The sequence below is a fragment of the Stigmatopora argus genome, chromosome 9 (assembly GCF_051989625.1).
Source record: "Stigmatopora argus isolate UIUO_Sarg chromosome 9, RoL_Sarg_1.0, whole genome shotgun sequence".
NCBI lineage: Eukaryota > Metazoa > Chordata > Actinopteri > Syngnathiformes > Syngnathidae > Stigmatopora > Stigmatopora argus.
Window position 1 is genome coordinate 6,482,634 of NC_135395.1, and position 25,859 is coordinate 6,508,492.

The 25,859-nt window shown below is 39.0% G+C and overlaps 1 long non-coding RNA gene across 2 annotated transcripts in view; it reads right to left on the reverse strand.

Annotated features, from left to right (window-relative positions):
- LOC144082161 (uncharacterized) overlaps positions 1-23,512 on the reverse strand; it is a 37,188-nt gene extending 13,676 nt beyond the window's left edge. The window contains exons 1-3 of one of the 2 annotated variants that reach the window (XR_013303178.1): positions 23,208-23,512; positions 13,926-13,985; positions 6,534-6,629 (exon numbers count right to left, since the gene is read on the reverse strand). This is a non-coding gene — a long non-coding RNA (uncharacterized LOC144082161). The remainder of the gene's footprint in view (positions 1-6,533; positions 6,630-13,925; positions 13,986-23,207) is intronic. The other variant, XR_013303179.1, reaches the window with a different exon arrangement.
- Positions 23,513-25,859: the final 2,347 nt, after the last annotated feature.

Here is a 25,859-nt window from a genome sequence, read left to right on the forward strand (position 1 = left end):
GTTCATTGACGACCATAGACGTCAAATCCATTTTAAATGGGCTGGAACTGAATGATGAAAGTGTTTCCGTAACCATTGACAGCAATATGTGTATATATTATATATAGGCAGGACGGCAGCTGAGTGGTTAGCGCGTCGGCCTCACAGTGGGGGACCTGGGCTCAAATTCAGGTCGGTCTACCTGTGTGTAGTTTGCATGTTCTCCCCGGGCCTGCGTGAGTTTTCTCCGGGTACTCTGGTTTCCTCCCACATTCCAAAGACATGCATGGTAGGCGAATTGGACACTAAATTAACCGTATGTATGAGTGTGAGCATGAATGGTTGTTTATCTCCTTGTGCTCTGAGATTGGCTGGCCACCAATTCAGGGTGTTCCCCGCCTCTCGCCCAAAGTCAGCTGGGATAGGCTCCAGCACCCCCCGCGACCCTAATGAGGATAAAGCGGTTCAGAAGATGAGATATTCATTCATTCATCTTCCATACCTTGCATCTTCCTTAGCGCGTGACGGTTGCTCGAGCCTATCCCAGCTGATTTCAGGCGAAAGGCAGACTGCACCCTTGAATGGTCGCCAATCAGTCACAGGGCGCACAGAGAGACAAACGACCATTCACACTCACACAATCATTCCAGCAGTAGCAGGACTCGAGCCCCTGCTTGCCCGCACAGAAGTAAATAAATATAATTTAGTTTTACATTGTACATACAAATGATCATAATATCGCAATATAGAGCTTCTGCTTCTCAGCATGAATTAAAATGGCCTGCATTCAAAAGTCCAGACTGTACTGCTAAAGATGAAAACACACCCATGTGTTAGCTCTCTTTCACTCCCCAATAAATTAAGATTTAGCTTTGAAAATTGCAATTAGTTGAGTATTTTTATTTATTTTTGACTCAGGAGGCCGACGTGTACTTTGAAGTACCTTCTGAATTATTTCGACTCTTCCTGTATTTTTGGACAGGCGAGAGTAGCTCATCTCCGAGGACAGGTAGAAAAAGTGCCCGAGGGGATATTGTATAATTTCAGCTTTTTACTATATACAAAGCATTTTATCTGTGCATATAAAGCACAAAACTAGTCTGCTGCGCACCAGTCACACTTCCAAGCAAATGTTGGTTATGTACCAATCTTGTTTTCACACTTTGACAAAACCAACTTGTGTAGTGTCTGATGCTTTTTCTTTCTTGTTTGGCTGGTGGAACTCTCCATTAGAGACAATTAGCCCCCCGGCCCAGTTTGTGACCCCGTCGAGGTGAGATGTTATTTTTTCATGTGTCGATCTTGTTGAGAAGACTTAATGGGAAATGAGAACGCGGGATGACCCGGCGACATCTTCTCGTGTTTGAAGAGATTATCCCTGCGCGTGTTTGTTGAAATGACTCGTTCAAAGTGCTCACAATCAAAGTTAGGAGATAATAATATGAAATTTGATAGAGAAAGAAATATTTAGAACCCCCTCTAAGGTTTAATGTTTATTTTCATCGTAATTAAACTTGTGTGGACCAGCCTGCAGGCATTTAGTTATGCAAATGTTTCAAAGAAGATAACAATAGCACTTTTCATAATAGAGGGAAACAAATTGCCACCTGAGTGTTGCATGGCTATTAGCGTTTAGATGAAATAACATCATATTTATTAAAACCCTGGATATATTGAACAAAACTATAAATAAGAGACATAATATGAACATGCACTCTTACAAATACCATTTTCCAACGAATATAATGTTCACTTTGGAATACTTGCTATTCATTTCATATAGTGGTGTACAAAGAACTACATCATGCTCACGTATATATATATTTTTTCTCACCTGATTGAGGTTTGATCAAAAGCTTAATGACATGTTTTTATTCCATTAGATCTATCTTTAATAGTGTAAAACAGGCCTTTTAATCCAGCCGTGATATTTTTTTTCCTCTTGTAAAAGTGAACTCAAACCATGAAATATGCAATATGATGTGTATTTGATATTGCATCGGAGCCTTGTGGCTTGAATTGATCTTTTATCTGTTCACCTTTGTTTGGTGAGTGTACTGCCCCCTAAAAATACAATTTATGGCGTCAAAAACTCGTTTCACGACATTCACGGTCATGTATTAATGATGAATTAATTCGTTCAAGTTTTACACATTCGTTTAAATTTTGTACTTTCAAACGACTGATAATGCCGTATTTTTTTGCCATTCAAGACAGATTCAAATGACGTATTTACGTCACTCGCCCCCACCACTGAATTTAGACTTTTCCCATTTCATTTGAACGCGACAGTCAACTTATTTTGTTCATTAACGTACCAATAATTAATCTTTTTGTGATTATTAATGAACACTGTCATTGTCTCAACATGAATGTAAACTATTATGGCCTTGAAAATGAGATTTTTTTACTATTTAACTGATAATAATGTTTTATTTTAAACGCCGAGTAAACTCAATCTGCAAAATATGACGCACAAAATAATAATTGTCGTGTTTTCTGACTCGTGAGTCCATTATTTCCACATTACTCGTATTGATATATTATTACAAGGATTTAAAATGATTTTGGTTCGCCATTCAACCCTATACTGTTTGTCCCGATCGGTTTTATATTATTTTTCATATTCATGACTTTCTAAAGCCTTTTAACGAGCCTATTGTGTTTGCCAGTATATGCCTTTGAGAACAAATTAGAGATTATTTGATACTTAAAAAAACCTCACGTTGATTTATTCCCAGGCCATAAAATGTGGAAACTGCAACTATTTTCTTCTTTTTCTCTAATAATGACTTCCATTAAAGTCCCAGATTTGCGATTTATTTGCCATTGACGGAATGTGTGCTTCCCACCTTTCCATAATTGCATTTTTTTCTTTTTGTGGAGGGGGGCTAAGGTAATTACTTTGTCACTGGCAGGTAAATTGAAATCTAATATTTAATCCGTTTTAAATCCGGGATCATCAGGCAAAAGAGGGTTCAGATCTTCTCCAGGTGGGAAAAAAGAAGGGGGCGCATCTGTCTCCACCTTAAAACGAGATTACATGATTTTGATCCTACAGCGTTTCTTCAAAATGCAACGTCATGTTGTTTCATAATGTTCCTATGAAAGTGAAGCAGATATATTTTTTTAACCATTCATCGTTCTGCCCTTTTTTGCCATTGACGGCCAGCAATTGCCTTCTAATCCATTTTGACTGGGAGGAGCTGGCAAATGGATTAGACGTCTATATGCGTCAATGGCAGCAAAAAAAATCTATTATAAAAATTATAATAAAAATATGAAAATTCTATTTGCTCTATTATACAAACTCAACTTTGGCAAATTTACACTTTGATCATGTCCCAGTGTGCAGTGTATGTGCCGTTCCCCCTCTGAGAAATAGGGAATATTTCACAAATTCTATATGCAGAAAGTTACACAATTCAGAACTTTGCTGTCTTAAATTAACATCATTCCTTCAGGTTCTTCTACTTTGACTCTCATTATTGTTAGCAAAAGTATTATTAGGTGTGATATGTTTACTTGGAACTACAGTAGTATTTCAACATCAACTGCTATTTTCAATCTGTTATTCAAATAAGGAACGTCGGTACAATCAAACTATAGTAATATGAAAAAATTAAGTCACTTGAGATTTTCTCATACGCATTGTGTAATGCAGGGTTTCTGCCATAAAACCAACACTAATACAATAATAACAAACACTAATCACATGCAGAGCTTGGCAGTTGAGAAGCCCATCATGTTTCTTTTTTTAAACTATTATGTTATGCATAAGATATTGATTTACAATTACCATTAAACGTAGAGACACAGGCTTGAAATACAGTTTTACAACACAAACAAAAATACATTGCAACGGCAGAGAGCTGGGCCAGATTTGGTTGCATAGTGACCAGAAGATTTTGCTATTGTACTTTGAACGGTATCATCACCAAATATGGTTAAAATGGACACTGCAACATTTTTGTACTTTCTTTTGTAACACTGTTATAACCTGGCACCCCGCTATGTCTTTAGAAGTACTGGGTTAACCTCTAATGTGTTTGTGATTTTATTTTAAAAATTGAAGTTCACTGAGATAGATCTTTAGAAAAAGCAGATGACATGAATAGCCCAGATATCAGAAGTGTAAAAAACACATTTATCTGGATCTATACATTGATCGGTTAAGAAACAATCTAATGAACTGATCAAAGTTGAAACAATGATCAATGTGGTCATCTTTCAGATGTGGTTTTTCTTTTTTTTCTCGATTAAAGGCCCTTGAATTGTATGCAATTGTGACAGACAGCAAAGTATTGCATGTATTGCATCACTATCCAAAGAATTGATACTGTGCCATATCATGTTATTGGGGGTTTACAAGCTTTTTACATAGTTTTAGTTGAACCTACTTTATCCATTTATATTCTCCTTACTGCATGCCAATCTTGGCAAGACTCGTACCGACTGTGTACATATTGAGAGCCATGTTTCCATCGCTAGACTATTTAATGAATATTTCACTTTCGCGTTCGCCTTGTCACGTCGCCGCATGAATCCAGTGGCCTTGCGTCTTCCCGAAAAATTGCAGTCAGGGGCAATGAAAGGTGAGAGCGCACTAGGTGTCTATGCGTCTCATTCAGTTTTTTCATAGGTATGTGGTGGGTGTGTGACAGGAGAGAGCAGAGGCAGGTAGCGTACTAAAAATCACTTCACTGGAGACCTCACATCAAGGGGGAAGCAAACTTCATATTGATTGAACTTTCAAGCTCGGAATAGAAATAAGATGTGACATCAGAGCAGCTAAAATGTGACTGTCATGTTTTTTCAAACTTGGATGAGCAAGCGACTCAAAAGAACTATTGGGTGGTGAGCACACACGTCCCCGTCACCCACATGCAAACGACGAGCTGTCTTTGTCTTAGTGGAGCCTCAAAGTCAAATTAGATTGAGAGACAGGAGAGGAGTTTGTCAAAAATAAGATGACTGACAACACTTTGGTGGTGCGCGTACATGTGAGTGTGCACGGGATGACTCTGGAGCAATGTCAGAAAATTTGACGTCGACCTGCCACTTGACGGGGAGGCGACTGAGACTCAGCCTGATCAATTCCAACACCACATTCTGACGCAATGGCACAGCTTTACTTTTCGAAAGGAGACGGAAAATATCAGTTCTCGTTTCTTAAATTTGTCGGCTGATTTGCAGGAGCGGCTTAGTTTAACACACAAGTAGGCAGAAAAGTGTCCCAAAATGTGCAATCAAAATGAAAATATGTTCAAAAAGGCAATTGTGTTAAAATACTGTTCATAATTTTGTCAGAAAATGGTTGTCTGTCTCTCTGTGGAGCCTATAGCGGACTGGCGACCAATCTAGGGTGTTCCCGAAGTCAGCTGGGATAGGCTCCAAAAAAACCCAATCCTTGCAAGGATGTGTGGTATGGATGATGAATGAATTATGTCAGAAATTCACCTATTAATTATTGGCTGCCACCAGTCACCCAATCCATTTTGACTGTCACAATAGGTTGGTCGCTGTCAATGGCACTGAAAAATGAGCATTCATACTGATGCTAATCATCATTTCTAATTGAATTGGACACCTGTCGTTGTCAATGGCAGACAATAAGGCAATAATCACAAGTGTTTTAGGCTAACCACAATAAAATGTCACTCTAAAATGTTAATGAACATAGTGGCACTGAAGAAAAATATGTAAATGCATAACAGATTTGTTTATTATTCCATTTTTCATGAGCTGAAGTCAAACACAAAAAAATCTGCTGTAAACAACTTGTTTTTGGAAGAATTTGTTACTACTGCTTTGAGTTTGAAATGCGTTGAAGTCTGATGATGACAACATCTTTGCAAATGATTGCCAAAAAATTGGTGAGTGAATTATCAATTCCATGCCAACATCAGAACAATTTCTTGGAGAATGATATTTGCTGACATGACAACATCTACCACGATTCAATTCATTTCAAAAGCCTTCAATTGACTAAATACACTGCAGCCTATACCACACTTCAGGCGAAAGGCATACTAGTACACCCTAAACTGATTGCCGTAGCCACAGAAACAGATAATCATCTGAAATCACAATCATGACGCGAGCAAACAGGAATCAATGCCATGCTGCACACACTGAAGTTAGGCCAATGAACCACGCCACCATAAGGTGGCTTTTGAAGAAAACTGCACATCTTTTGCATTTTGATCAATTTCCATTCAATCGTTGCCTAACAAATCGATATTTTGATCAATATCAATATTTGGGTATTGAAACCTGAAGAAAATCATGGCTTTTTTTAATAGAATCCCTTTTGATAGATTGTGTGCTCAAAAATTATAATCTCATTTTCTGTGTTGGCAATGCATCTCAAGAGATTGGGAGATATTTACTAATTGATGTTTTTTGGCCAACCTGGGTTTGGACATCTGTTGTTAGGGCGATCGACGTCCATTCCATGTGTGTTTTCTGTTTGTAACGTGAAAGCTGACACTTTCCCCCTTCAAAGTTGCCTCCTGATGTGCATGTGATCACAATAGTGTCAATCTGCTTACTTCAAAGCGCTTTCTCCGTTTGCAGCTCCCACTGGCTGCCTTGCGTTCATCTTCCACTTGATGCTTTGATGGCAGTTCATAAAACAGCTGGGTGCACTGCAAAAAAAATAAACAATCGAAAGAAAGAAAAAACAAGTATCGATTGTGTTTTCGGTACACAAGAAACTTTAATTTTCCCAAATAGCTGTCAATAAAAGCAAAATGAGCGACTCAGGAAAGCAGTGAGACAGACTGACAGCTGATCTTTATAAACTCAATATTTGGGTTCTATCTGGGAAAATGACAACGTTCAGAATTCATTAATTAAAGCCAACACACAATTGCCGCCGTTTAAACTCTGTTTGACCGCAAATATATTTCAAATGTTCTAGAAAGCCTAATCTCATCTCTTCTCATTTTCTGAACCGCTTTATCCTCATTAGGGTCACGGGGGGTGCTAGAGCCAATCCCAGCTGTCTCCGGGCCAAAGGCGGGGGACACCCTGAATCGGTGGTCAGCTGATCGCAGGGCACAAGGAGACGGACAACCATGCACACTCACACCCGTACAAGGGGCAATTTAGAGTTTCCAATCAGTCTACAATGTATGTTTTTTGGAATGTGGGAGGAAACCGGAGTACCCGGAGAAAACTCACGCAGGCCCGGGGAGAACATGCAAACTCCACACAGGTGGACGTGCTCTGGATTTGAACCCAGGACCCCAGAGCTGTGAGGCCAATGCGCTAACCACTCTCTCCACCGGGCCGCCCCCATCCCTGATTTAGAGCATTAATTAAAAGTCCTTCCATTTAAAATGAATTGGATGCCTATCGTTGAAAATGGGAGGCGGGAAGTTAATCATGACAGGTGTTTTAGGCTACTCGCAATGAGACGGAGGGTTGGCAGTGATCATTCACTTCCAGGCTTTTCCAGTCAACTTGTATTAGACGCCCATTGCCATCAATGTCAGCGAATGACACCAAGGGTACGATTAGTATTTCAATCCAATCACGTAAAACTGAAACCTTAAAACCTTTGTCAAAAGGACTGAAACGTATTCTGCTATCTAAAGATATCTGAAGAGATCTGGTGTCAGGTCCGCCAAATTTTCTTTCTCTTTGATTTTCTTTAACGATGCTAGTTATATTTCCCCCTTCCAAAGTGATCTCATTTCCCTTTTTTCCATTGGAGAATTGCTGTCCCGCACGGTTTGTTCCATGAACAATCTGCACCACGGGCTTTTGTGGCGGTGTCGGAAAAGAAAAGCTCGGCGTGGTCTTTAACAAAGCGACGTTTGAAGCCGTGCCAAGTGATTGGAAATAATCAAGTGACAATAATCAGATGAAAAGAGAGGCAATCTCAATAAAGTTTGTCATTCAAGCATTCAAGGCTCAATCATATCAGAGGTGTTTTGCATAACTAAGAGACCCTGCTTCTAATCCTCAAAGGGTGTGGGGGCGACTTGGCTTTGCACTGTAGTCATTCAAGGTCACAACCCGGTAGGAAATATGGGCTGCCATAGCAACACAAAGATGGCCTCTGAAGGCTTAGCATAATTCTGCCCTAATAGAAAAATAACACCGGCAAATCCAGTCCTTAGCGAGCGCGCTTCTTTGACCCGGGCCGGCTCCCACCTGTGAAGCGCCTAGTCACCAAACTTGGTCGCGAAGATGAAAAAGAGCCCACCTCTGGTTGGGGATGGGCGCCCTAAGCCACCGCCAAATTCTTTCCCCTCTCTGAAGCCGGAATCAGCCCGCCAAGCGTCTCGCGGCGGGCTTTGGCTTTTTTGAAGGCGGACAACATGAGCTGCCAAATGAATCGTGCTCTCTGTATGGCTCTCCACTTTGAAGTGCTTGAGCCACACTCTGAGGAGGGGAACTTTGGTGGAGGAAATTGGCTTCTGTGGGATAAGATCTCAGCGAGCTTCCCCTCTTTTTTGGTCCGGTGTTGTGAAGACGAGTGCCGTGTCACAGTGGGGGCGGACGTGGCTCTAAACTTGCCTGGTAACCCTGGACCCTTTGCCTCTTGATTGTATCAAATCCTCCCCGCCCCCGCCCGGCCACCTCCTGCATTGTTGCCACGTACCACAGCGACCTACGGATCGTTTCGCATCCCGAGTGATGAGAATAAATTATGTCTCGGATTGAGAGGCACGTAAACGTGGCGGTTGCTTGTTAGCAGCGGCGAGGAGATGAAAACGTCGCCATGTTGCCGTCATGGTGATATCGGGCGGTGATCAAAGACTCGGAGGCATCATTACTGTCGGAGGCGGCTAGAAAATCCAGTCAGTTAAACCTGGGACTACTAGAAGGTTTCCAGGGTAAGAAGGATGTTTGTCACACTTGAATTTCGAGGAAATGTTTGCGCAACCTGAATGCAAATGACTGACTCAACCATTTTTTTCCCCTGAATTCGTGTTTATTCATAAAAAAATTAAACACTGCAAGCAAAATCACCCTCACAGTTTTTAGATAGCGGAACTTGTTTTTTGTAAAACCATAAGTCTGTTCTAATGGATCTAATACAAGTAGATTTAATCTTGAAACCTTGCATAACTGCTGGGCTCTTGCAGAAAAACTGTTTATGGCATAACTGTGACTATGACTTTACAATCATTTCATCATTAAACAATAGTTATTGGACTCGGTTTGGGGTTAGAAGAAAATGTTAGTGAAAATTTTGATAGCCTGCATATGTAATGTATTCGGACATAAACTAAGAAAATTGACACATTTTACACTGCCTGTTTGAGGTTTACATGCAATAATTTTCCAGAGCAGTTGGCTCTAAACCATTCTAGAAAAGGTCGCAGCAGGTGCAGGATTTCATTCTAACTGATTAAGGTTTTCAACACTGTGGTGTGTTACAAGTATAATCAGTTGATTACAGTCAGGTGCTACTTGTTCCAGCAAAAATCTCATTAGTTAAACTGTGTGTGCCCAATTGGTTGGAGAAAAAAAACCTTGAGGATCGATTTGGACACCCCTTGGACAATCAAGACTCACACAGATAATAAATATTGAATCACCATAACACAGCCCCTGTGAATAAGAGAAAAGTAGCGGCCAGCATGATAATCTTATACCCCATTAAAACCGTATTTATTCATTCCTTCATTTTCTGTACTGCTCATCCTCACTAGGGTTGCAGGAGGTTTGGGAGCCCATCCCAGCCAATTATGGGCACCAGGCAGGGGACAATAGAGCTAGACAACCATTCATGCTCACATTCAAATATAGGGGCAATTTAGAGCGGTCGACCAGCCTTCTATCTATGCATGTTTTAGGAAAGTGGGAGGAAACCCTGGAGAAAACCCACCCAGACACACAGGAGGACCTAGCTAAGATTTAACCTAGGACCCCAGAACTGTGAGGCTCATCCAACAGGCTGACCAATGAAAAATAGAATTCTCCTAATATTTTTATTTTTTAACTAATGATGTTTATCTTAATGTTTTGGATTACATCATTTTCATGCTGATGCATTCATGCCTATTTTTTTGTCATGATAATGTGAGATTCTTAGCTTTCATGTCTTACCAACTCATCTTACAGCTCTTGGGCAAATATGCAAAAGTCTTATTGATATTCTTTTCTTTGTGTTACAAAAACACCTATTTTCAAAACCGCTTTGTCTTTGCCCTTTACACCTAGGAATTCTGCTTTCGCCACCTTCGGCGATGAATCGTCAGCTTCTCGGCATACGCTCATCTTCATTATGGAATTACTCTCAGCATGCCTTCCCATTAGATGGACATAGACTTTCGTAATGACGCTATGAGGGACTCCCATTTATTTCACGGTGCTTATACACGCTGGCGTAATTAAATCAACAGCGTAAAGAATGGCCATCCGACAAGAAGCAGCACTCTCATCCCTCGAGGCAACCAAAAGTGTTAGGCTTCTTTGTCAGTCATCTATCGAGCACCTTTTCACATCAAAGCAGTTTTAGGCGCATGTCTTAAAGATTGACATCTCCATGAAAGAATGGCCTCTGCTCAGATATGGACACCTCTGGCCTCATTTACCGCGCTCGGTCCCCTTCCTGTCCCCGGGCTTCGATGCGAGCGCAGAGCGACGATGTGACGAGATCACACAGCGAGGTGCGAAGACTTGAAGGCAAAGAGTTAGCGCGCATCTTACCACAAGTCTCAAAAGGCTTCTATTAAAACACTCAATATGCCGGTCAGGGCTTTCAAAGTGCTGCTCAGCCTCTAGCCCCAGCAAACTCAAAGGGCAACGGTGCACATGGAGCATAAGGAGAATCAGGCTACCATTAATTTAATGAGCCCAGGGTATTAGTATGCTTCAGCCAGCTGTGAAGGCTCCCTTTTAAGGAGTTCTAAGTCAAGATCCACCAAGTTGGTGGGGACAAAGGAGGAGAGCGGATGACTCGCACTCGTCTAATCTGAGATCAATTTCACCATGCTACTCCTCACTGGGCGATACCCAGTGGTTACTTAACATGGCATCGAGAAGCGAAAACTCGACAGCGCCATCTTCACAAAACATTCGATTTTTTTTTACTTCATTGGGATGAAATTCAACAGAATTGCCCCAGTACAATAGGCACTCTAGTATAACATGCATTCCATTTCATTAGTATTGACAGCATTGAGATTTAAGAGATTGGAATTTCCAGTGTTCATATTCTTTTTTTGTGGAGAGAGTTATCTTATGTCCCTAAGTTTGATAACAAAATGGCGAGCTTCCAGTATTTGACAATTATTCGTAAGATTAGAAATATGCGGATTGGGAAATGCAATGTGATTTCCTATTGTGAGAATGCGCTTGGTGTTTTCCAAACAGTTCAGTGTTTTAGAGCACAGTTTCACAACCCCGAGTTTCCCGTATCAAGATAAGTTTTCTTCGTTGTATAAGTACTTATGCATAACACATACCCTCAATATATCTGACACATTGGAAATCATAGTATTTCTTCATTTTTTTTAATAAGTAGCCGGTTCTAATGAAACACCCTTCAGTCGCCACACAAGTATGTTGTAATGTACTGACATTTGCCATAGAGATGCAATTAGACAGCTAAGTTATGGCGGAAATTAACCGTAACTTTACTAGTGCGAGACCTAGTCATAAGTCCAGTACATAACTTGTAAGTGCTTCTGTCTGTCTGAATATGAGCCAGGTAATGTACTACTTTAGAGTGGAGAGGTTTATGATATAGCAATCTCACGACCATACAAATATTTTCCATTTATCTTGACTCTAAGACAAAATAATAAAATTTGACGAGCAGGGAACAAATAACTTCTTAATTGTGTAGATAGCAAACAAAATCCGACAATTGTTTGCAGATTTCAGGGCTTAGGAATAGACTGTTGACATTTGACACCACGGGATTCTGTTTCTGAGTGACGGCAAATGAACGTGCTAGAGGACATATCATTGTTTAATGTGGTCTCATAAATTAATTGGTCAGATCGGTACTGTAAATTATTTTTACAAGGCAATCTAAAAAAGTAAACAGACCATCGTGATGGTTGAAAAATATATTTGAAACCACAATAAATACTGTCCTAATTTCCTGATGTTTTCCATTAAATATAATACTTTAAATCCTTTAGAAATGTTAATACAGTAAATAAGTCTATTTTTCTCAACATTTTTATTTTAAAAATTATTGATTTTTATTATTATCCCAACTATCAGACATGATTTACTGTCAGCACTTCTAGTTCATATGGATTGATGTCTACCATCATCGTTAGTAACAAATGATTTATAATCTATAAACTATACTGTAACATAAAACAGAAATAAATTATTATGGTCAGTCTTAGAGGTTTTACTGTAAAATAAGAAAATCAATGTGATCCAAAATTTCAGGACTTTTTCCCCATCTGCCTCATAAAAAGGTTTTTGCCAGAATTAAAATGATGATAATTAATTTTGCTTAGTAGCACATTATTGAAATGAAACAATAGAATGACACTCAAAATGCTTTTTTGATTAATTGATGAATAAGCAAACCTTTGAAAAAAAATCTTACCCATAACCATTTTTGGAATTCTGTCTAGTTATTTTTGCATGTATACATGTAATATATATTTTTTAAACATGAAACATAATGCGTCTTCATGCGTGTCATTTTAACACTGTGAGCTGCTGTTCTCTTTTTCCTCATCTCTCATCCATGTTCCATGTCTTCAACACAGTGACTTCACAGTTAATTAACATGGCAGATAGACAGCGATGTTAACACCTGGCTGTTAAAAGAACACATGCACACACATGGGCTGACAGTAGTGGGAAACAAACAAATATTTGTTATTTTTCTGTGTTAGAAGTTTTACATTTGGAAAAACATCTCTTCATTTTTTACTTTAAAAAAGTCTTTCATTGTTCACTCATAATATGCAGACACTCATTCTGAAAACAATTTTTCTGCCTTTCTTTTGCTATGATTGTTTCCTCACAAAGTGAGTGTGACTCATTTTCAGGATTTATCTCATATTCTCTTTGGTGTTTACCTTCTATCTTTTTTTTACTTGGATTTCATCTTACCAACAAGTTGATTAAAATATGATTAGTCTGTGAAGAATAAAAACGTTCAATAATTACTAAAAAATAAACTGTTGTGCAAATATGTGAAATACTGACAAGCTTTTGGTCAACGCCTTAAAATTAGAAGATAAAATTACCGCAACTATGAGAGCATTTTCAATAAAATTTAAGGTAGAATAAACACTTTTGAAAGTAATTGTTATTTTGTTTAATTGTGAAAAGCTACCAGATCCAAGCATTGTGTCTAGTAGTAAAAAACATTTTTTTTTGCTTTTTAGTTTTTTTAGTTTATGCTAGGACTTTACTAATTAATTTAACTTGTACTTCAAAATAAATCTTGGATGAAAATGCCAATACTTATTGATGTTCTGTAACTCATTGTTTGCCATTAATAGTGATAGACGTCAATGCATAATTATGTTTACATGTCACTGACTTAGACGGATGTGCACTTTATTTTGACTGAAGGACGTTGGCAAAGAATGTTAGTATCTTAGCATACATGGAGAGGATAAAGAATACATGCCTATTTTCTTAACACAAGTCTCTGCATTTTTAAATCCAGAGCAAGAGCAATTTTCAAGCTCCGGCTGAGATGGTGCCAACCTGCAAGAGATTACAACGTGAGTATTTTCCTAACACCCGTCAGCCAGGAAGTAGTATCCGTTGGATCTAATTAAAGCCATAGCAACACGGTAACATAGTAGCCCAGTCTGGAGACACATCAAACACGGATCCTCACGCCGGTCTGCCATCTCATCTCCGGGCCGCCCGAGCCCTTGGTGACCCGCGTGCGCAGCCCTCACGGCCCTCGGACCTGACCCGAGCGCGATGGAACGGTGGGGGTCCCCTGCAGGAGGGAGAGCGGGGGGCACCTGGAGCGGACCTACCTGCGTTTGAGCCTCGGCATACCAAAGCGTGCGTCCGACAGCGTGTGTTTGGACTCTGACCTGCAGAACAAAGCAAAGGAGAGCGTCAGGGTGAGAGGTCATGGCAGAGAGGGCAGGCATAAGGAAAACACACGTAAGAGGTTGGTTGGCGTGATCAGAGAATTGCATGTGGCTCAGCTGAGAGAGAACCAGATGCCTGAAATGTCTTCATAAGATCTGTCAACATGACAACTTGCTATTAAAGGGGAAGACAACATCATCATACGCATCCCAGCGTAAAAAAATCGTGTTTAATATATTAAAAAGACAAAACAAAACAAAAACATTGAATTTAATTTATTGAACACAAAACAAGTACTTCCAGGAAGTGTCCACCCGACGTGGGGGAGACCATTTTTCAATGCTGCTATTTTAGCCAATCTAATGCAAGTATCCAAGATTACCTTCCCCATTCTTGGTGATGTCATAAACACCCATTAACACATGCATATTCACCATTTTCATACTGAAATACTTTGAGCATGTCATATTCTGCTGCTGGCCTGGTTGTGTTTTACATCACAGTGGGCTGACATACCTGCATCCCATCTCGTCAACAGAGTATTTAACCACATGCAATCTGTAAAAACGGTGCTGAAATGTTTCCTTGCTGGTCGCCATTGCCAATTTGTAATCTCATGCCCTTTACTGCTTGCTATTCTTTGCTTGATACGTGTTTGTCTTGTTTTTGGTTACTTGTTACTACTATACTTGTTGTGTATGCTCTTCCTTGTATAGGTATTGAGTGGCTTGTTTGTATTGGACTCGAACACTCAGCGCCTCAGTTACCCTTGGTTATTTTATTTCCCAGTTGACCTTTTTGTCACAGACTCTTTTTGTTACCTTCTTTTCATGTTTGGATTTTTTTTTAGTTTAATACATTTGTAACACTTTTCAGGGTCAAAAATTACTTAATTACTTAATACTTCTGCATCCACAGACCATAACAGAGCAATATCTTTTACCTGAAGTACATTCACACTACATGATGTCTTTCCCTTTCAATGAACGACAGAGAAAAAAAATATTGCTGATATGAAATGGAACCCAGCAGCGCAAGTGAATTTACGTCCGAAATATGAAGTTTACGTCTCAGTTTTAGTCTTTTGGACGGAAACACTCTTAGTCTTTAACTACATTTACAGCGCGAGGTGAGTTGTTGTAGAGCCGGTCATATTGCAAAAGCATATGCAACTTGCAATAATGAAAGTAAAGTGTCTGTGATCTCACAGGTATGCGCACTGCGACATGTGACGCATCTTCAAGTGTCGCAGTATTTATCTGGAGGTCTCAGGCTTTACGCTTTTGTGGATCCTTTGAAGATTTTATCCCACAGGAGCCAAGATTTTTTTTACCCCGATAGCGTCAAGTACGATATCAGAAAGTAAAAAGTACTGAGTGTCGCAAATAGGCATATAAATATGAATTGACCTGCTGGGTGAACGTACTCCTAATTATGTTTTCGTCCTTTGAATATGTGATTGTTTTGGTCCAGTTTTAGTCATGTCAAACTCAAAAAGGTTTTTGTCATTAAATATTGACAATAATCTTGACGGTGGAAAATCATACATGTATCATCATGAAAAAAAGTGTGTCAATTAGTAAAATTGTATTGTCATCGCCTAAAAAAGCCTTACTTAAATGGTATTCAGGTCACTTTCTGGTTCAACGACGAAATGTAACGCCATTAAAAATGAATCATTCATTGCAAATGTGAATGATCATTTTTAGTTTTCGAAGTCAAAATGGATTATAAGTGGGAGCTTATAAATTAATTGAGATTCCTTTGTAATGGGTAAAGAAAATTGACAAAAGAAGAATGAAAAGAGGAAGTGTAACCTTAGTTCTGGCAAGATTTTTGAAGCAAGAATACTGTAACACATTTCCTGACAATCCATTTTGTCAAACATAATAAGTCAACAACTATATGTAACACAGTTTTGACACAAACCATCTTATACTCACCCTGTTTGCTCGTTACCATTCATTAAGTCACATTGAACTACCTCAGACAAAGGAAGTGTTGTGTTTGGACAAGCCAACAATTTGGATTGAGCTCATGTTGGGTTGTGCCTAATGTTTTGTCCGGTGGGTGTACATACGTCCTCATGTTCAAGGTGACTGGCTGCAAGCATCTCTTGTTCCTGTCGTCTCTCTTTTGCACGTTTCCCTGCCAGGCTGGTCTCTGTAGCAGGCCTCTCCCCAAACTGTGCAATCAGCAGATGTCTTTATAGAGCAGCCCACTGCCACATGCACTCCTCGCATTCTTTGCCAGTTTGATTTTGGCCACGGATATTTTCCCCCCTCCCAAAGATTCTTCTTCTTCCAAGCCGAACAGACAAGCAGACAGGTTTATTTGCCGCTCCTTAACACGGCCTCAGGTTGCCGCTTAAGTCAGCGCTCGGAATCCAGGCGACTCAATAGATGCAGGTTGTCCGTCCCATTGTGCCGCAGAAGAGCTGATTTGAACAAACTCCAGCAAGTCAATGAAATCCTCAGCCTTTTGTGAAAGGGAAGTCAAACCAACTGATCCCATGCGAGTATCGCTTCAATTATATTGTCACAAAAGGAATGTAGAAAGACTCAACTAAGCAAAGTTGCATTGCACAAAAGGTGATATGAGATAGTCATGCAATTCACTAATCATTTGAAAGCGTAGATACTCTTTTGTGTTAAGAATTACAGTTAGTCTCAGTTCCTAAACTAAATACTTGAGAGAAAGAGAAAATATAAATGGACTATTCCTTTGAAAGATAGTGTAGTAGTTCAAGCGACAACACCCTTTTAAAATGTCAATTTTCTTACTAACTTATTCGGAAAATCGTGTTTGAAAGTTTGAGGCAACAAGTTGACAATGTCCTAAAATGGTGTTAAAGTTGGTTGAGAAGCCCAGTGAGGAGCCTCCCTCTTGATCCCAAATGGCACCTCCACCCCTTCTGAGCTACTGCCACAGCAGGTAGTTTGTCACACATGCGCTGAGAAATCCACCACATTTACTTCACTTCAAATATTCATTAAAGTCCCGCATTTGTGTTGTTGTGGTATGAGACTTTTTATTTATTTTAATGGAAAATGAACGTTTAAAAAAAAGATAGAGAGAGGGTGATAAGCTCAATTGATTAATTTTGACTGATTATAATTCAAATTTGATAAATTCAGTGTTGAGTACTATGGATTATAATTACAAATGAGGTGCAATACTTTCATAACCCCTTGTCACTTTTCAGAATTTCTTCAAAAGACAGAAAATACAAACGTAAGGTGTACCTTTATGCTACCCGACTCCGCACCCACCTGATATTTCAGACATGACTGGCAATCTCCAATTCTTAAAAGGGACGTTTAACTTGAAATTTGAATATACGGACTTAACATTGTAGATATTAAGGATGTTTTTTTGTAACAGGTGGACTTTATATTCAAGATTTCGTTGGCAAAAGTCTGGCAAATAAGGTCATGTAGTATATTATAAAAAATATGTGGTAATTATGGTATTAGATTAACCACAATAAGATCATGAGATCAAGATCATTTTAAATTATGAATACATTATTAGAATTTCACATCATTAAAAAACTAAAATAAACTTTAATTTTGTAACTGAAAATTAACTTTTGCAGAAGCACTAAATGACTGAACCCAAATTAAAATTATTTTCATGCTGGCCCCTCAATGATCCTTGGGAACAAAAAGACTTTCGAATTAATTTTAAGTATACTTGGTTATGAATTTGTTATACATTTTTATGATACATCAGTTTCATCACCTATAACATCAAACAGCTCAAAATATATATGAAATATGATACATTTTGCCTTATATAGTTAAAAATTACACAAAAAGGAAGACTTTTAAAATTCACAAATATATCTGATATATATATATATAAATATCATATATATATATATATATATATATATATATATATATATATATATATATATATATATATATATATATATATATATATATATATATATATAAATTTATTGCAAATGTGATGAAACTATCAAAATTAAATTGAGAAAATATTTGGTCTCCATATTTTCATAAAGTAAGAACACAATAAGAACAATTATTGTTAGTGCTAGGATTAATTAATTAGTCCATGTTGGCTAATAGAGCATAAAAGAGTGAGTTCATTTTTTTTGGAACCACCACTTTTTGAAGTATTATACCAATGATAGCATAAAAGTAAGGCAGTTTATTTACCTCCACTTCACCTTCCCCACTACAACCCTGCACACAGCAACATGTCAGCAACATATCAATAACATGTCAGCAACATATCAACAACATGTCAGCAACATGCTCGTGATGCCTCGTCTGTCAACGTTACTGTCAAAAGGGTGGCAGACGTGCGAAGGCCCAGGCCTTCGCCGTGAAAAGTGGCGGTCCAAAATAACCGCTGAGAGACAACGGTGCCCCTAAATTTCAAATAAAAGTTCTCCCAAGTGGAAAATAATACACCAGTTACCAGAAAAGCACTGACACTTTGCTTTAAAGAGCTTATTTGACCTTTTTCTAAGAGCCATTCTGTTAATGTGTTAAGAGAACTTCATGAATCTACTTTTTTTATGAGGCATTTTGTAAGTGTAATGAAAAGAGATAAGGAGGTGTGTGTGTGTTAGAGGGGATGTTAGACTTGCGCTCTTGGCACGCAATTTCTTTTTCACTCCATTTGGTGACAGATTGGGTTGAGCTAGCGTTCTAGCTTGGCAGTGGTGCTCGACTCGCGATCGTTACAAAGTCAGGGTGAGGTTTCGCACTTCACGTGACGACCCAGCGTGACCCTCCTCTATGGTGTCTGAGGCCCACTTTGGGAAGTACTAACACCGCGCCGGAATGATCATTTTTCAACGCCTGTGACGGCAATAGATGTCCAATGCATTTGAATTGGTAGGGCTGGCAACGAGCAGTTCAAATGGTCTATCTATCTAAAAAATGACTAATATTACCAAAGGTTTTTTTTTATCCCACCAGAAAATGTGGGTAATGTTATTTTTTTCAATATTCAATTTAATTTAATTTTTAAATTACCACATTTTTTTATGAACTATTATCATGTCTATCTTTAAATAAACTTTGCTTTGATTCCCACCCTTGTCCTTGAAACATCATCACTTACTGCTAGCCCTCCCAGTTGTAATTGCTTGGACGTCTATTTGAGTTAGCAATAACAGCATTAGCTGTACTGCTTTGACATTAATTAGAAAATGAGCAAATAAATACGAGCAGCCCTCCCAGGTCTAACCTTTAAAAAAATTAATAAAATGCTGTGCTTTACTCATTAATATAAATTGGACATCTATCACCGCCAATGGCATGATATAACAGAATAGCAATACTTAAGTAATACATACTTGAAAAAATCTAAATAAATGAGGAATAAAATTAGATTTATGAATACATGTTATGTTATTAATATATAAATGATACTATTTTAAAACATTTGAAAACAAAATATTTACTTCAACTATTTTAAAGGTAATGAGATTTTTAAGATTATCTTGATGATCTTATGAAACTATTTTTTCATCCAGAGATCAATTAATATTAAAAACAAAGGAATCAAGAAACTAATATCTATAAATATGCCTTTCATTAAGCCAGGAAGTGATAAAATGTTCAAAGTTTTCACCGCCCAAATATTTTTTTGTACTTATATTACGCCTCACAGGAGGTTCTTAATGATTTTCTTAGTTGCCGTCAATTTACCAAATCACCCTAATCCCTGTTAACATGCTGCTTAAATTGCACACATCATCCAGATCTCAGCTGTACTTTTCTGTGAAAGAGGAATTAAATGACAACTCAATTGCTCCTTCCGCAAACTTCTTTTTGAAAGCACCTGGGGTCGGGACATGTGCGTCCTGTTGTCACCCAGGCAAATGCTGAGTGACGTGTTGCAGACATTCTCGGAGCGAGCGGCGTGATGTGATGCGTGACAGCAAGCCGCGCTCAGACAAGTGTTGTGATGTGTTCAACAACGTTGACTTGACAAACACATTTTCATGCTCAACATACAAAGCCGAGTGAAAAAAGTAGAAGCAGCCCACACTCGCTCTCTTTTTAAACAAAGCCATAACAAAAGCCATAATGAGGAGTGGATTGGATATAGAAATGGTTTGAAATTACCTTGATGAAATTCAGGTAGCAAATAGAGATTACATAAATTAATAGAAGTATGTCCTAGAAAGCAGATCGGAGAGTAAATGGCAGCCTCATCAGCATAGGCCTGAAATATGAGAGGACTTTAATTTGACAGTGTGAAATTGGAGTACCTATAGAGGACATCTTTGCTAAGCTTGCACTTGTCTCGTGCATCTTTTCTCTCCTTCTTTCTATTAATATATCTTTTTTTAACGCCCCAAAGAATAGTGGAACATTGGTAGGCTCATTAAGGCAAAATGTGAAGCTTTTCAGGTGAAGCTGTTTTTTTTTTAAATTCCAAACATGGGTGTGCTCATTTTTCTTTTGGTACTTGGTTACTTAGTAGGCTTATTATCTTTTATTCCCTTCAAATATTTAAACTCCAACTCTTCATATTTGACAGGAAGCAGTTTGAGAGTTAAATTAAACATACAAAACCCCTCAAAAATCTTGATCACAATTTTTTTTAGTCCAAGACATGGTTATAAACTCAATCAAATTAATAGAGTGCAGAGAGAAATAATGTTTTTTTTTCTCCCCGCCACGTGAAAGGATTGGAATAACAAAAATATATTTTAATGCAATATACTCACATTTTGTGCCATGATAACTAATAATAATAATAATACACATCTCAACACTTCATGTTTATGTTTCATTGGAATTAAATTTTTTACTATGTGAAATTGTGTATATTTTACAATTCAAGATGAAATATAAATAATTTAGATAGGATGCTGCATTTTTTCTTTCATGCCCATATTTTAATGCTATCTGTATAATACAGTATTATTAATCTTTTAATTTAGATTACTTTCATTTGGTATATAAATACAGAGAAATGAATTCTCCTGTTTACACCAAAATATCATTTAATATTTAATGTGTGCAACAGCAGATGCCATCTGTTTTCAAGTTGAATTCCCTTCATAATTATGATTGTTATTATTCTTATTATTACTATTTTTTTGCAAAACATCAAAAGCAAAGAAATTCTTGAGCTTTCCAGTTTGGACCCTTCTTTCATTTACTTCTTCAAGCGACTTTGCCTGCCCACTGCCATCATCAGCAATAACCAAGCTGCAGCTGCTGATCAAAAACAAAAAGACAATTGCGAGTCAAATGAAACGTTTCACTTGGACTCATGTGTGAAAATCACTTTGCGACAATGAAAGTGCCATCTGTTCGACTGATGAGATATTCAAGTATCAGCACTTTATTTGCACCCAGTTGTTTATCACACTGCAAATCATGCATGTGCAACAAATGAAAAAAAAGTAGATTTGATTGAAAAAAGACCACATAGCTGAATTTTCAAATTCATCTCAAAAGCATCAAATAAATGAAAGTGACATCTGCCTTCTCTTTATTTCTTTCCAACTTAAAACAAAGTACGCACCTCCTTAAAATCTCTTTACCTTGCTTAGAAAATGAGAAAAGTTAAAGTATCGTGACGCAGAAAGTTGGCAGTTCTCTGCCTTTCCACGAGGCTTACAAAGAAAAACCGGCTCTCATATGATTACTCAAAGTTAACCTTATGCATGGGGAGGGAGGGGAAAAGGCGTTTGAAGACTTTCCTTGTGTCATACTACTAAGCGCTTTCAACTGCCACCACTCAAACAGACTTTCATATGAAGCTGTCACATCATAGTCATCTCTCAAGCTCAAGATTGTGCCTCCAAATATTTATGTAATCACTCAATCTACAAGAGAAGTTTGTCTTATTTTATTTACGTCGGCCTTCCAAATTGAAAAAAAAAAAAACCTAAAGTCCGCAGTTGTGAGATGAAAATGAGGGAGATTATTCATTTAACCGACGCAAACTTTTTGGAATATGCTAGTGAGTTTGAATGTATTTTATTTTGCGAAGGGCGGGGTGCTTTTGTTGTAAATTTTCAATGAGCATCAGCTCCATCTTTTTCCCTGTCTGCTTAGCAACAGCGGCCATTTTGTCTGCATTTGCATTGGTCCAAAATAGTGCTCGATGATCCTGCCTTGCTGCGCTTATTTTCTCCATCTTGTTTTAAGCCAAATATGTGTTAATATCCTTTTTATTTTTTTGTTTTTGTTTCTTTTCTTTTCAAGACAGAGTACAGTTGAATCCCAGTCCACTGTGGATCACCTTGTTTACCAGAGTTTGGCATCTCTTTCCAATTTCTAACGACTCCGAGGAGAAGGTTCAATCCTCTCCGCCTCTTTGAAATGTGATAAATTTACTCCGGCTCCATCAATTAGTCATAATTCCTCCAATTAGCGCTTTCCTTTTCCACATGGCTAGAATAATTTACTGGAAATCGATATATATTTAATCGCTCTCGCTCAGCTGGCATGGGATGCACAGTGCTTCCTTTTTTTCTATCTGTAAAGTACCGACTCACGTGACGGGACTCTGAGCAACATACGCCAGACTGACAGTGTGATTTGTCTCTGCAGTGTCTCACTAGCTGCCTGTCACTTCCCAGGTCTCTCCATGACAACAACTGTTGCAAGCCTTATCAACAGACTAAGTCAGGTTTGCTTTGTCCCTAAAGATATTTCAACAATATGAATTCATGAAACTGTAGATATCCACAATTGTGGTCAAAGATACTTGATTGTGGCTTTCAGAAGTTCAGTTCTTCGAATGCATTAAATGAAGCATAAACATTGCCAAATGATGAAAATTATTTCTAATCCAAATCACAATGGTGTTGTAAGTATCTCAAATTGATTCGTCATCATTTCAATTCGAGATCAAAATGATTGTCTCTATCTCAAAGTGGAGTTACTGATAGCTCCACTTTCGTACTAGAGATCCAAAATAAAATTTAACAGTCCTGAACGACAAACCGACTTAGGAATGACAAAAGTGATGTCAGTTTTCCGAGGCTTTTCAAAGTTACAGCTAGATGGAATTCAGATTTTATGAAAAATCTACTTGAATAAATGCTTTCAACTGGTTAGAAAGACTTTGGAGTCTACGATGTAAATTCCAGATGTTCAAAGTTCAAGTTAAATGTCAGATCCGGTTTCCAAAACGTAACCAGCTCCTTGCCCCCCACCTTGCTCCCACACACATGCACATAGGCACAAGTGAGCCCACAGACTCACCTCTCAAATTGAGGGACACGTCCACGGAAGGCCCGAGCGTCGCCTGAAATGTCCGTGTTCTTGACACACAAGGTCACCATTGCGGTGGTGGCTGATGAAACTAAGCTCCTAAACGAGAAGGAGCCCAAGATGGTGCTCAGGTTGCAAGGTGGCCAAAGGACTAAATCGTCGGAGCGGGCCTGGCCTGGCTCAGGCTCAGGGGCGCCACGGGAGCGGGAGGCGGCCCCACGGTTTGGATTTTGGGGAAGGATTATGGATTGAGACGTACAGCTGGGAGGCTAAAGTTACACTTTTCATTAGCACTACCGAGGGGGTCCTGCCTGCCTTTGGGAAACTGGTCCCATTTGTGCTACCCCCTCCGCTTTCACCCACCCGCCCATTCCCTCGGAATTGTCATCATTCTGCAGGCACATTCTTCACCTGAGGATAATTGTTTTTGATATGGCTGAAACCGGAAGGGACATGCTGCTATGCCTTTTTGTTTTTGTGCCAGGAATGAAGAAATATGTGGCAGGGGTGGGGGCCATTGTGAAAACTAGTCATTCACCCAAAAAGAGAGAGAGAAAGAGAGAGAGAGAGAGAGAGAGAGAGAGGGAGAGGTAGAGAGAGAGAGAGAGAGAGAGAGAGAGAGGGAGGGAGAGAGAGAGAGAGAGAGAGAGAGAGAGAGAGAGAGAGTGAGAGAGAGAGAGAGAGAGAGAGAGAGTGAGTGAGAGAGAGAGAGAGAGAGAGAGAGAGAGAGAGAGAGAGAGAGAGAGAGAGAGAGAGAGAGAGAGAGCAGTATGCCCCCTTCTGGCTCTTTTCTTCTCTAGCTCTTTTCTTCTCCTCTTTCCCCGCCATTTGGAGATGTGAAGAAATGTCTTTTGATCAGCTCTGACAGAGGCCGGGCCATGTGAAGAGGGTGGCTGGCGGGTGCTCTGCCAATCCGTGCGAGGCAAAAATGTCCCTAATAAGAGAGTAATAAGCTAACGAGTGGCGGGCGTCCGTCTGATCTGCGTTCTGGGAATGGGCTGTGCCAGGACACCCAGCGCCGTCTGACGTGTAGGCGCCTTTGGAGCTCTTTGCCAGGTCACTGGCTTTCACCTGCGTGGACGCTCCCATATGCTCCCTCACCGCTGGTGCGAGAAGCCCGCGCTAGATTTTAACAGCAATTGGAGACTTCAGTTTCATTCTGTTGGAAGTCTGAGTGGATTTTACCAGAGGTGGAAAATTATTGACACCCTGAATTTAAAGTCCCACTATTCACACGTTTTGTACAATAATTAAATGATAGCATCTCCTAGAACTGCATTGAAAAATAAATTAATAAGACTTACACAGATCCATAACTATTCATATTGTATCAAAAAAAGTATTTAATGAATTGCCTGTGCATAGTTGAAACTGATGAACTAGAAGATAAAGTTTTCCCCAGAGAGCGTATGAGTGCATAGAAAATATTAGTCGAGACTTGTTGTCTTTATTGTGCGATGAGTAGGAATACTAAATTGAAACTGGGTCAAAGGAGGAAGTAAGTCCGTAAGAACATGACTGAGATTTTGCTATACAAGTTCAAATCAAGGCTGGTTGAACCCTCTAAATTGCCGCTAGGCATGAGTGTGAAAATAGATGGTTGTATGTCTCCATTGTCCAGCACCCTCGCAATCCTTGTGAGGATAAATGTGTGAGGAAAAATTAATGGAAGAGTTCAAACTAGAGGCAAAATCATCATAAGAGAAAGAGCGAGAGACTGAGAGAGCAAGAGAGCGAGGGAGAGAGCTAGAGCAAGAGAGAGAGAGAGAGAGAGAGAGAGAGAGAGAGAGAGAGAGAGAGAGCAAAAGAGAGACTGTCAAGGAGGCCATTAAAATTGGATACATACTGAATGATAAATATCTTCCAGTTACGCCTTTTGACTCTACAAGCAAGATTGAAAAAATAATAACGTACCATTTGAAAATATTAAAACCAGAATGTCTTTACGGATGTAGTTTAGATCATAATTTTGATCAAAATTGATGGTGCTTCTCCATATGCCGATTAAACGTAGCTTATGGAGAAGCACCATCAATTTCGTCACACGCAGTTTCTGCGTGTGATGACAAGTAGGCTTTTGTGTTGTGATAATGACGACAGGGCCTATGTCCGATTATTATTATTATTATTATTATTATTATTATTATTATTATTAATGGTTCCCAATGGGCTAAAGCCTCATTGTTTTAAATCCAATGTCGTTGTTAACATGTCTTCATTTACAACATCTGATTTTACACTTGGTGTAAGTCTACAGAAAAAAAAAGATCAAAACAACAGAATACATTACTCACCAGTTGCTCCACTTCCTTCCATGTGCATAATGTTAGAGCTTCTGCCTCATCCTCCAAATAACTTGCTGACTTGAGGCAGGTGGAAGTGTTTCTTTTTCTTTTTTGATTGCACATCGAATGTCAGACAAGTGGAACGGCATCAGGTTACGGCAATCACCATTAGCCATCATTAACGGTCCAGTGGACACACCACCACCTCTCCCGATCAACTCGTCTGGTTTGTTACGTGATTTGCATCTTGTTTACAGTATACGATGAGTACTTATTGTTCTCTGGCCTATGACCCCTTGCTTTTGTCCCAGGAAACGTGTCTCTCTGTGTTCTCGCCAGTCCTGCCAACTTCTAAGCG